The 12820-nt window shown below is 48.9% G+C and overlaps 1 protein-coding gene across 1 annotated transcript in view; it reads left to right on the forward strand.

Annotated features, from left to right (window-relative positions):
• Positions 1 to 12820, forward strand: part of wds (WD repeat-containing protein wds) — a 129818-nt gene that overhangs the window by 24400 nt on the left and 92598 nt on the right. The window lies entirely within an intron of this gene.

Genomic DNA, 12820 nt, shown 5'->3' on the forward strand with positions numbered 1-12820 from the left:
TTTGCCGATGTGGCGCGTAAGGGGGCAGCGTCACAACGGCCTCCGGCGGCTGTCCGACCCACACACAGTGAGTCGGCAGTTACGCCATCTGCCCCCGCGACGGTTGCAGCTAGCGCTGCTCCGTCGACACAGCAGAGGGGACCATCAACCCCGAAGGTGGGCGCAGCCGAGGCTGCCCCAACTTCCCCGGCCCCTTCCAGCGCTGGCAACAGCCGGCGCAGCCAAATCCCGCAGGGTGCCCCATCGACCTCCGGGCTGGTGGGCGCAGGGGTCTTGCCCCCCAAGGCGGGAAATTCCCTGGTAACTTCTCGCTCGCAAGAGCATGTGTCCGGCGCCTCACAAGAGGCAATGGACACTACACCTGTCCTCACGGCGCGCCAAGCGCCTAAGGAGCGGCGAGGCTCCCTCGAACGCTCCAGAAAGGGTAGAACTCCCGTTACAGGGCCTCGAAAGAGCTCTGTAACCTAAGGCATCACCTCCGTTTCCGTAAACACAGCACCAATTTTTCTTTAAATATGGATACACAAATCATACAATGGAATGTCAGAGGTCTTCTCAGAAACCTTGATGATGTGCAGGAACTTATACAAAAACACAATCCAAAAGTGCTGTGTTTACAGGAAACACACTTAAAAAACAAACACACAAACTTTCTTCGACAGTATCTAACTTTTCGCAAAGATCGCGATGATGCCGTAGCATCATCGGGCGGTGTTGCCATAGTCACTCACAGAAGTATAGCGTGTCAACCTTTACAGCTACAAACGCCCCTTGAAGCAGTGGCGGTTCGAGCTGTCCTACTAAACAAACTCATCACCATTTGCTCGCTTTACATACCCCCGCATTACCAACTAAACAAACATGAATTTCAGTCCTTGATAGATCAATTACCAGAACCCTATGTTGTTCTTGGCGATCTCAATGCGCACAGCAGCCTGTGGGGAGACTCTCGTATCGATGCGCGAGGTCGTCTCGTTGAACAGTTTCTTTTTTCGTCCGGTGCGTGTCTGCTGAATAAGAAGACACCCACATATTATTCTCTCACAAACAGAACATTTTCTTCAATTGACCTCAGCCTAGTTTCTCCTTGTATACTGCCTGAACTCGAATGGGAAGTTACCAACAATCCCTACGGGAGTGACCACTTCCCCATACTGCTAAAAACACATAAAGAAAAAGAATGTCTACCGCAGGCTCCTAGGTGGAAGATCGATACAGCCGACTGGGAGAAGTTCCGAAACTTAACTAGTATCTCATGGAATGACATGTCTTCCTTAGGAATTGATGCCGCTGTGCAGTATCTCACAGCCTTCATCATAGATATTGCATCTAAATGCATATCAGAAGTAAATGGCTTGGCATGTAAACGGCGGGTTCCGTGGTGGAACGAAGATTGTAGGATCGCTCGTAAGAAACAAAACAAAGCCTGGGGGTTGCTACGCGCTTCTCCCACTGCAGAGAATCTCGTCAACTTTAAGCAAGCAAAATCCCAAGGCAGGAGAACCCGCCGACAGGCCAGAAGAGAAAGCTGGCAGAAGTATTTATCCAGCATTAACTCGTTTACAGACGAGGCCAAAGTCTGGAACAGGGTAAATAGAGTTAGAGGGCGACAAACATATTCACTCCCTCTGGTAAATACACAGGGCGATACACTGCAAGATCAGGCAGACTCACTTGCGGAGCACTTTCAGAGCATATCAAGTTCAAACAATTATTCGCAATCTTTTCTCAGATATAAACAAATAGAAGAACGTAAGGCATTAACAAGAAAAAGTCGACAGAATGAGCCTTACAACCGTCCTTTCAGTATTGCCGAATTGAGAGCTGCCTTGAGCGTATGCAAGAGCTCAGCACCAGGATCTGATAGAATCATGTACGAAATGTTAAAAAACTTACACAACGACACGCAAGTGACACTACTTACACTTTTCAACACTATCTGGGACGCAGGATACCTTCCGACCGCATGGAAAGAAGCCATTGTGGTCCCTGCTTTAAAACAAGGCAAAGATCCTTCTTCAGTGGCAAGCTACCGCCCGATAGCCCTCACAAGTTGTATCTGTAAGGTATTTGAAAAAATGATAAATCGGCGACTGATCCATTTCCTTGAAGAGAACAAAATGCTTGATCCCTATCAGTGTGGCTTCCGAGAAGCGCGCTCCACAACCGACCATCTTGTACGTATTGAAGGAAATATCCGGGACGCATTTATACATAAACAGTTCTTCCTCTCGATATTTCTCGATATGGAAAAGGCGTATGACACAACGTGGCGATACGGGATCTTGCGAGACTTATCGGAAATGGGCATTCATGGTAATATGCTCAACGTAATAAAAAGCTACTTGTCCAATCGTACCTTCCGGGTGAAAGTCGGCAATGTGCTGTCACGTGCTTTTACACAGGAAACTGGTGTACCCCAGGGAGGCGTGCTCAGTTGCACACTTTTTATTGTTAAGATGACAACGCTTCGTGCTTCCTTACCACCGGCCATCTTGTATTCCGTCTATGTGGACGACATTCAAATAGGCTTCAAATCCTGTAATCTCGCAGTATGCGAGAGACAGGTACAGCATGGTTTGAACAAGGTGTCAGGGTGGGCAGAGAAAAATGGTTTTAAAATCAATCCTCAAAAGAGTTCTTGTGTGCTATTCACAAGGAAGAGAGGCCTGGTCCCGGATCCTTGCTGGGAAATGTGTGGACATCAGATACCTGTAAAGAAAGAGCACAAATTTCTAGGTGTTATACTCGACAATAAACTTACTTTCGTTCCACACATTAAACATCTTAAAGAAAAGTGTCTGAAAACAATGAACTTAATGAAACTTCTATCCCAGACTACATGGGGTAGTGATAGGAAGTGTTTAATGAACCTATACAAGAGCCTATTTCGGTCTCGATTGGATTATGGTGCCGTTGTGTATAACTCTGCCGCCCCGAGCGCGCTAAAGATGTTAGACCCAGTCCACCATCTGGGAATCCGACTGGCCACTGGCGCTTTCAGAACGAGTCCCATACAAAGTCTATATGTGGAATCAAATGAATGGTCTCTCCACCTACAGAGATCATACATTAGCTTTACATATTTCCTTAAAGTACGCTACAATCCTGAACATCCATGTTTTCATAACGTTACCGATATGACGTGCGCTACACTTTTCAGCAATCGTCCCTCCATAAGACAGCCTTTCTCGCTGCGTGTGAAGCAGCTTAGTGATGAAATGCATGTCCCGCTCCTCGAGCATCGCTTAATGCACTTAACCAAGCTCTTACCTCCTTGGGAGTGGCAGGTGATACAATGTGACATATCCTTTATAAAAGTTACAAAGCACGCTCCTGAGGCTGAAATCCGAATGCATTTCCTAGAACTCCAGCACAAGCACTCCTGCGCAGAGTTCTACACAGACGCTTCGAAGTCAAATGCCGGGGTATCCTATGCAGCTGTCGGCCCATCGTTTTCGGAATCCGATGTACTGCATCCGGAAACAAGTATCTTTACGGCCGAGGCCTACGCACTACTCTCTGCTGTAAAGCACATAAGAAAATCGAAACTTCCAAAAGCAGCGATCTATACAGGCTCTCTCAGCGTCGTGAAGGCCTTAATGTCACTCAGCAAACATAAAAATCCCGTATTCAATAAACTGTATTCGGTATTGTGTAAAGCGTACTCATCTAACCAGAACATCATAATATGCTGGGTACCTGGCCATAGAGGTATCGAGGGCAATGTACTGGCTGATAAAATGGCCACATCACTCACATCACTAAACACTTCTTCTGCAGTTGCTCTCCCGTTCACAGATCTCAAGCCTTTCTTGCGTAAGAAACTGCGACAATACTGGCAACACATGTGGAACGCAGAAATAAACAATAAACTGCACGTTATAAAGCCACAGCTAGGTTTTTGGCTCTTCCCATCAAAATCACGGCGAACAGATGTCCTATTCTGCCGCCTCAGAATAGGGCACACATTTGGTACACACAATTTTCTTCTTACTGGAAACGAACCGCCAACCTGTGGTCGATGTGGTGAGAGGCTGACCGTACTCCATGTCCTCTTGGAGTGTCGCGAAGCCGAACCTGAAAGAAAGAAGCATTTTCCTCTTGCATATCGTCATTGCATACCTCTTCACCCAGCAATGTTTCTTGGTAAGGAACCGCTTTTTAATACCAAGGCAGTCCTCGACTTCTTAAAAGATGTAGTTCTACACGTCATAAGCCCATTAAATTCGTAGAGCATCCTCGCTCCAGAGGATGCCGCTGCGATAATTGTTCTGAATAGCACATGCCTCCAGGCCCTTGTGTTTCAAGGGCTCTAAGGAGGCATTAGTGCTCTAGCATATCTTATATAACCTGATATATCTTTAGACATCATATCATTCTTTTTAATTGTCTTATTGTTCATAGTACACTTCATAAGTCATCGCCATAATCTTATTATACAGATTTTACGCACTTTAGCGCTACCATATTTAAGGCCCTTCTACAGCCACGGCACACCAACTTCATAGTACTCATGATTTCACTGCAAACAAATTAACACGGACATGGCGCTCTTTGGCCATATCTGGCCCTTGCGCCACTAAACCACACACATCATCATAGGTGCGAAACCCTCATGCTTGGTAGAAACCATAGCCTCAGTCTTCAATGGCTCTAAAGCCGCGAAACCCATGCACTCTGTAGAGACCGTAGTCTCAGTCTCCAATGGCTCTAAAGGTGCAAAACCCTCACGCTTGGTAGAAACCATAGCCTCAGTCTTCAATGGCTCTAAAGGTGTGAATCCCTCGCACTCGGTATAGACCGTAGCCGCAGTCTCCAATGGCTCTAAAGGTGCGAAACCCTCACGCTTGGTAGAAACCATAGGCTCAATCTCCAATGGCCCTAAAGGCGTGAAACTCTCACGCTTGGTAGAGACCAAAGCCTCAGTCTCCAATGGCTCTAAAGGCGCGAAACCCATCCACTCAGTAGAGACCATAGCCTCACTCTCCAGTGACTCTAAAGGTGCGAAACCCTCGCACTCGGTAGAAACCACAGCCTCAGTCTCCAATTAAAGGCGCGAAGCCCTCATGCTCGGTAGAGATCATAGCCTCAGTCTTCAATGGCTCTAAAGGTGTGAAACCCATGCACTTGGTAGAGACCGTAGCCTCAGTCTCCAATGGCTCTATAGGTGTGAAACCCTCACGCTTGGTAGAAACCATAGCCTCAGTCTTCAATGGCTCTAAAGCCGCGAAACCCATGCACTCGGTAGAGACCGTAGTCTAGTCTCCAATGGCTCTAAAGGTGCAAAACCCTCACGCTTGGTAGAAACCATAGCCTCAGTCTTCAATGGCTCTAAAGGTGTGAATCCCTCGCACTCGGTATAGACCGTAGCCGCAGTCTCCAATGGCTCTAAAGGTGCGAAACCCTCACGCTTGGTAGAAACCATAGCCTCAATCTCCAATGGCCCTAAAGGCGTGAAACTCTCACGCTTGGTTGTGACCAAAGCCTCAGTCTCCAATGGCTCCAAAGGCGCGAAACCCGTCCACTCAGTAAAGACCATAGCCTCACTCTCCAGTGACTCTAAAGGTGCGAAACCTTCGCACTGGGTAGAAACCATAGCCTCAGTCTCCAATTAAAGGCGCGAAGCCCTTATGCTCGGTAGAGACCACAGCCTCAGTTTCCAATGGCTCTAAAGGTGTGAAACCCTCACGCTTGGTAGAAACCATAGCCTGTCTTCAATGGCTCTAAAGGCGCGAAACCCATGCACTCGGTAGAGACCGTAGCCTCGGTCTTCAATGGCTCTAAAGGTGTGAATCCCTCGCACTCGGTATAGACCAAAGCCTCAGTCTCCAATGGCTCTAAAGGCGCGAAACCCATCCACTCAGTAGAGACCATAGCCTCACTATCCAGTGACTCTAAAGGTGCGAAACCCTCGCACTCGGTAGAAACCATAGCCTCAGTCTCCAATTAAAGGCGCGAAGCCCTTATGCTCAGTAGAGACCATAGCCTCAGTCTTCAATGGCTCTAAAGGTGTGAAACCCATGCACTTGGTAGAGACCGTAGCCTCAGTCTGCAATGGCTCTATAGGTGCGAAACCTTCACGCTTGGTAGAAACCATAGCCTCAGTCTTCAATGGCTCTAAAGGTGTGAATCCCTCGCACTCGGTATAGACCGTAGCCGCAGTCTCCAATGGCTCTAAAGGTGCAAAACCCTCACGCTTGATAGAAACCATAGCCTCAATCTCCAATGGCCCTAAAGGCGTGAAACTCTCACGCTTGGTAGAGACCAAAGCCTCAGTCTCCAATGGCTCTAAAGGCGCGAAACCCATCCACTCAGTAGAGACCATAGCCTCACTCTCCAGTGACTCTAAAGGTGCGAATCCCTCGCACTCGGTAGAAACCATAGCCTCAGTCTCCAATTAAAGGCGCGAAGCCCTCATGCTCGGTAGAGACCATAGGCTCAGTCTTCAATGGCTCTAAAGGTGCGAAACCCATGCACTTGGTAGAGACCGTAGCCTCAGTCTCCAATGGCTCTATAGGTGCGAAACCCTCACGCTTGGTAGAAACCATAGCCTCAGTCTTCAATGGCTCTAAAGGTGCGAAACCCATGCACTTGGTAGAGACCGTAGCCTCAGTCTCCAATGGCTCTATAGGTGCGAAACCCTCACGCTTGGTAGAAACCATAGCCTTAGTCTTCAATGGCTCTAAAGCCGCGAAACCCATGCACTCGGTAGAGACCGTAGTCTCAGTCTCCAATGGCTGTAAAGGTGCAAAACCCTCACGCTTGGTAGAAACCATAGCCTCAGTCTTCAATGGCTCTAAAGCCGCGAAACCCATGCACTCTGTAGAGACCGTAGCCGCAGTCTCCAATGGCTCTAAAGGTGCGAAACCCTCACGCTCGGTAGAAACCATAGCCTCAATCTCCAATGGCCCTAAAGGCGTGAAACTCTCACGCTTGGTAGAGACCAAAGCCTCAGTCTCCAATGGCTCTAAAGGTGCGAAACCCATCCACTCAGTAGAGACCATAGCCTCACTCTCCAGTGACTCTAAAGGTGCGAAACCCTCGCACTCGGTAGAAACCATAGCCTCAGTCTCCAATTAAAGGCGCGAAGCCCTCATGCTCGGTAGAGTCCATAGCCTGAGTCTCCAATGGCTCTAAAGGTGTGAAACCCTCACACTCAGTAGAGACTGTAGCCCACGGAGTAAGACATTTAGGAGGTGAAACTCCCGTCAGCGCGAGCGAGCGCAGGCGACCAGATAAGGTCACAATTGTATGCGCCGACGGGGCAGTATACAGTGGCAGAGCCATGCGGCGTGTCGTAGAAGCCGCAGCGACAAAAAGAAATGCAGCGCCTGGGCCGGCGGCTCCGGTGCGCTCTCAACAGCGGTAATTTCTTTCCAGGCCGCCACGCGCCGCCAGCCCGATAATGGCTCCGCGGGCTTGTGACCTTTTCTGGTCGCCGCAAACAGCGGAATTTCCACTCCTAAATGTTTCTTCCTCCGTGCCGTAGCCTGTCTCCAATGGCTCTAAAGGCGCGAAACTCTCGCACTTGGTAGAGACCGCAGCCTCAGTCTTCAATGGCTCTAAAGGCGCGAACCCGACACACTCAATAGAGACTGGAGTCTTAATCACCAATGGCTTGGACATTGAGATCCCCGACGCAAACTGATCCCCGGATTGCCAGCCTCATGAGAGGATGTGTACCTGTTGGACCCCATCACTTTCGCTGGTATCGTCTTCAACAGGCAAGAGCTACTAAATAAAGGCACAGCAGAGCGATCCATTTTGTCAACAAATGGTTGATAGGCTCAAAGAACCGAGCTCCGAAAAAGAGCCGGGGGGCAATGCCATTGTGCGCACACAGACAGTTGATATTGCTGTTGGCACCAAGTGTGACTCAGCTGGTATAGGCGCCGTGCATGCCGACGACCGCGCCACTGGTGGCGGCCTTGCGCAAAACACACGGGAGAGGAGCCTGGCGCACGCCGTAGTTTGTTGTGTCGTTGATCGTGCTTCTCTGTCTTATTCACGTTTTCAGAGCAAGATAGGCAACACCATTCGCACGTGTGGGGTGGCCAAAGCTTTAGGGAATGTCGAAGAATTGTTGCAGGGTGAGGGACTCAAATACTGGTGAAAACGTGCCGGGGACACGGTTCTAATCATTCCCGGCAAAGCCTCATCAGCGTGAGCAACGGTAGCAAAAATGGATCGTCGCTTCGAAGGGAAATTTCTTGTTCTCATCCTTTCCTTTGTCTCGTCGGTGTTTTTTTCCCCTCGACAATAGTTAGACGCGTGAGCAACGAAGTTCGTTTGCAGTGCAGCATGAGGTTTAAAGGCATTTCGCTAAAGTTCGTAATGGTATTTGCTGCTTATATTGTTTTCCGCTTCTTTACCGCGTTGCGCTAGCTAGGCAGCACGACTGCACGAGCGCATTGCGTTGTATGTTAAAGCTACTGAAGTTTGCAAGAACTGAAATGGTTGGTTTCATGTGGCGCGGTAAATCCTCGCACCAGCTGGCGCGCACTTCATGTTTTTACATCTATTTTATGCTTGGCTTTGCACATGTTTAATTGTTGCTAGTTGCTCCATGCATAACTCTTGTCGATTCTTTTGAGCTGCGAAGTTTTCACCTTGCCTTGCTTGTAAAGGGTATAAATCACGCTGTGTCTTATGGGAATGATACCAAGGAAGTGCTTCTTTAACAGCTTTATTCTTTTCGCCCGAGGGCATCTTAGATATTGTTTGCGTTTTTGGAAATGTGTTTAGAAAATAGGTAGTTCAGGGCGAGAATTGCTAATAGCTGCTGCATATGGTATTTTTGTTCCATTTCTCGCTGAAAAGTTAGCGTCCCGTTTGGGAAGTCATCACACCTCGATGCTGCCTGAGCAAACTTACCACGCCGAGTGATTTGTTTGTTTCACAACGTAGTCCCTTCTTGCATGTGAGTTTTGTACTCAACTGAATTCTTTCTTATACTTACGCTGCAGACGACTAAACCGGGCCTTGCCGCCAGCGCTCATCTACTTTGACTGGCGCTGCTCTGCCTTTAAATATATCATGTGGCATCTCTCTCTAGTAATATAAAAAAGTACTGAAAAGTTAGTCAGTCTTTAGCTTTGTACGTTTCCAAGCAGCTCCCTTGGGGAAGTTAAAATTGCACAAACTGCAGCGGGAACGGTAGTTCATCGGCGTATGCAGCAGAATTGCATCGGCGGTACAGCACTAACACGCGCTTTTATTAACCCGTGTGTTTGGTGACTTCGTTGGCTAGTGTACGCGTTTCCATCAATAAATTGGCAATTACTCTTATTGAGGCGACTTCGACTGCACTTATTCGGTGATGTCACACGTATTCATCGGCAGAAAAATCACAACGGCATATGCAGAGATTGCACCGTGCGGATTTGTTTGATATAAGTCTGCACTAACGACGGGTGCTTATTATTCAGGTACAGAAGCAGCATTGCGGCAATGGTAGAATAAAAAAAAACATCGAGAGATCGCATCACTCAACAAAATTTATCGGCTAGTGAACATGAGCTCCATGTCATGTAAATGGGGTTCATGGCGTTTGTCTGTGGGACACACCTTGCACGTATGTGGACCATGTTGTCCCAAACACCGGTAACATCGTGTTCATACCCGCTTGCACGAGGGCAGCATCTTCCCTACAGCTGTCACAGCGGAAGCAGCAGCCTGGCACCTGAACAAAGGAGAAATCGCAGCCGCGAACTTCAGCCATCCTTGCTGCAAAGGGTTGTCGTCTGCTACTGCTCCCGCGTGTACTGTTGGAAGCGTCCGCTAGGTGGCTTTCAGTGGCGCCTCTATAGGCAGTGCACGAGGCGTATTGTGGGTATGTTGGATTCGTATCTGCTTGATGCTGATGGAGTTCTCCTGCACCATATCCAATCTGAAGAGGCTCCCCAGGAGTCGTTCAAGGTGGTGATACCCCGCAGCCACTCTTAGCTATTTCCATGACTTCCGGTTGGCTGTACATGTAAGTGGCCTTGAGACTTTCCACAGGTTGTGCCACTCCGCTACCTGGCCCATCACGAGGGGATTCTGAAGCGTGACACTCTTCACTACATCCGTTCGTGCGGCGTGTGCCAATGTGTGAAGCCTCGTCTGGGCAAATCCTGTGGGCTCATGCAGCCGATTGACAGTGAGCTACCCTGGCAAGTCGGGGGCCTGTGACATTATGGGAGCCTTTTCCAGAAGCCAGTGAGGCTACATTTCCTTCTTAGATGTCACAGATAACTTCACAAAATGGGTTGAACTTTTCCCCTTCAGAAGTTAACAGCACACACAATCTGGGATAAGTTGACTGAGGTGTTTAACCACTTCGGCTTTGCAGCGGAGCTGATAACAGACAATGCATCTTACTTCACGGCGAAAGTGTTCACGGATGTGTGTGCCACCTTTGGCATTAAGCACTGCAAGACAGCCACGTATAACCCGCAGGCCAACCCGACAGGGCAGATTAACCAGAACCTCAAGCCCTTGTTGCGGCCTTTGCCTGGCAACATAGGGATTCAGATGTCTGCCTTAATGAGATAGGCTTCTCCTTGTGGTTCATGGTGAACCTTTCAACTGGGTACATGCCTGCTTTCGTCACTTTGGGAGAGAGCTGCAAAACCCCATGGACTGTGTTCTGGAGACTGGCAGCAGGTCATGCGGCATGAAAGCCAGCCTTTGTGGCTGTGCTGCGGAACTGCGTTCACGGATAGACGCGGACCTTGACCTGGCCCGTTCCAACCTTGTAAAAGCACGAACTGGACAGAAGGCCCAATACGACCGGTCACATCGGGATTTGCACTATGGGGTCGGCAATCTCGTCCTCAGAAGCAACCATGCCTTGAGTGACACTACCAAAGGCATCTCTGCTTCCCTGTCGGCCAAATGGTTGGGCCCATACCGAATGGAGACAAAAATGCCCCCTCTGGTATACAAGCTATCCAATTCCCAAGGGAGACCAGTCGGCAGTTCAGTTCACGTCTTGTACGTCAATAATTTATTTGCCAGGAGCAGCGACTGGGGAGAGACGGAGCTGGTCAACGAAATGCAGGCAAACTGGGACATGGCTGGCCCCAGGTGACGCTACCGGTACAATCTGTTGGAATGCATGTAAGCAGCTTTTCTCCCAATCCCACTGGACTTCATTCCCTACTGGGCAGGTGAATGGAGAAATGCAACTACGATGCGAGGGCACACATTGAAGCGTTGGCAGGCCCTTGCGGCCTATATACCCTATCGCGCTGACCCGCCTTATGATGTGCCTAGTCGGCTTTCTCCCACTAACAAGTAGGTGGGCTTTATGCCCTACCATGCTGGTGAACAGAGAAATGCAGCAATGGTGTGAGGGTGCGCACTGAAGCTGTGATTGGTCCTTGCGGACTAGGGCCAAGCCTTAGCCTGGCAAACACCCCTTCTTGGTCAATTAGATGGGCGGGCACCTTGCTTGGCAAGCGGGCTTTGCCGGGGGGCTTTCCTGTCTTTAAACCTGCGTCGTCCAGTCTTTTTCCTGTGCCTGGTTCTACCATGCGGCTAGTCTGTTCCTGACCACAAGGCCTGTTGTCCCTAGTCCTGCTGCCGTGGCCGACTCCTGCCTTGGGGGCCATGAACTCATGTCATCCTTGCCTCTCGCTGCCTGGACTCCACTCACAGTGGCCAGTTCACCCATGCATGCTCTGACCCCTGGACGAGGGTGATCGCTCCACTGCTAACCTGACCGCCAGTCATCCCGGTCTGCCATTCCTGTCAGCGCACAATCCAGGGAGCTCAGGGACTTTCGTGGTGGCTGCAGTGCCATAATGGCAGCCACGCCTTGTGAACTGTGTTTCTCCCTTCTGGCGTCAAGTCGCCGCGTGAGCTTATGTCACCAGTACACACCCTGATTGGCCTCCCGAGCGGCAACCCCCGGGCACCCTCTCTACCCGAGCTCTCTTCTGCTGAACGCTTCGTCGCCGTGGCAGATGCTCACTGGCTCGCAATGAGTTGATTATGTGGGATCTTTGCTCCCACAAATTCTCATTCTCACTCTTGGACTGCTACCCAATTACCCTTGCAGTGAGCCTTTCACCATAGCACTTTCCTCTCCGCGAAAGAATAGGCAGTTCTTGAGTAGTCTAGTAAAGGATTTTTTTACTGCTACAGCAAATGCTTGACATTACGATGTATGGTATGAATTTGTAGAAGGAATGTGCCTTCTAAAGGTACTATTGTCAAGCAAACATTTATTAACAATGTGAAAAAAATTATTTAATATACAAATTTGTAACAAAACCGATAGAACTTTGCAAAAAAATTGATGCTGCTTTGCTCCACGAAAACAAAACAAATTTGAAATATAGATTTTGAACAAAAAGGCTGTGTACAATGTTCCCGCAGATATGAGCTTTCTATCTGTTGAAGTTCTTTATATACAAGGGGAAAATGTAAGCCGTAGTGCCCATTCGGCGGTTAGTAAGAGCCGTGCTGCGGCTTTTACGAACCACTGCACGCCAATGCAGAGCGCAATACTGAGGTCCACTCGAGACTGTCTTCTCGCGCAAAACTCCACTTTTTGTGCCTCCGCTGGCAAGTGATCCTGCCCAAATGACGTTGACACCCTACAGATAAGAACTATGACCTTTAGAACACAGCAGATATTTCTAGATTTGAGCACGGCAGTGATGACATTATTTGGAGTAGAAAATGAAACTTACCGGTGGATACCTGTTGACGTTCCGGGGCTATTTGACGCACTTTTGCCATCTGTGCTGAACTCAGATGAATCAAAATCATCTTCCTAGCCTGTGCTGCTACCATCATCAAAAAATTATGATGCAGACTTATAAAA

This window comes from Dermacentor variabilis, unplaced genomic scaffold (assembly GCF_050947875.1).
Source record: "Dermacentor variabilis isolate Ectoservices unplaced genomic scaffold, ASM5094787v1 scaffold_15, whole genome shotgun sequence".
Taxonomy (NCBI): domain Eukaryota; kingdom Metazoa; phylum Arthropoda; class Arachnida; order Ixodida; family Ixodidae; genus Dermacentor; species Dermacentor variabilis.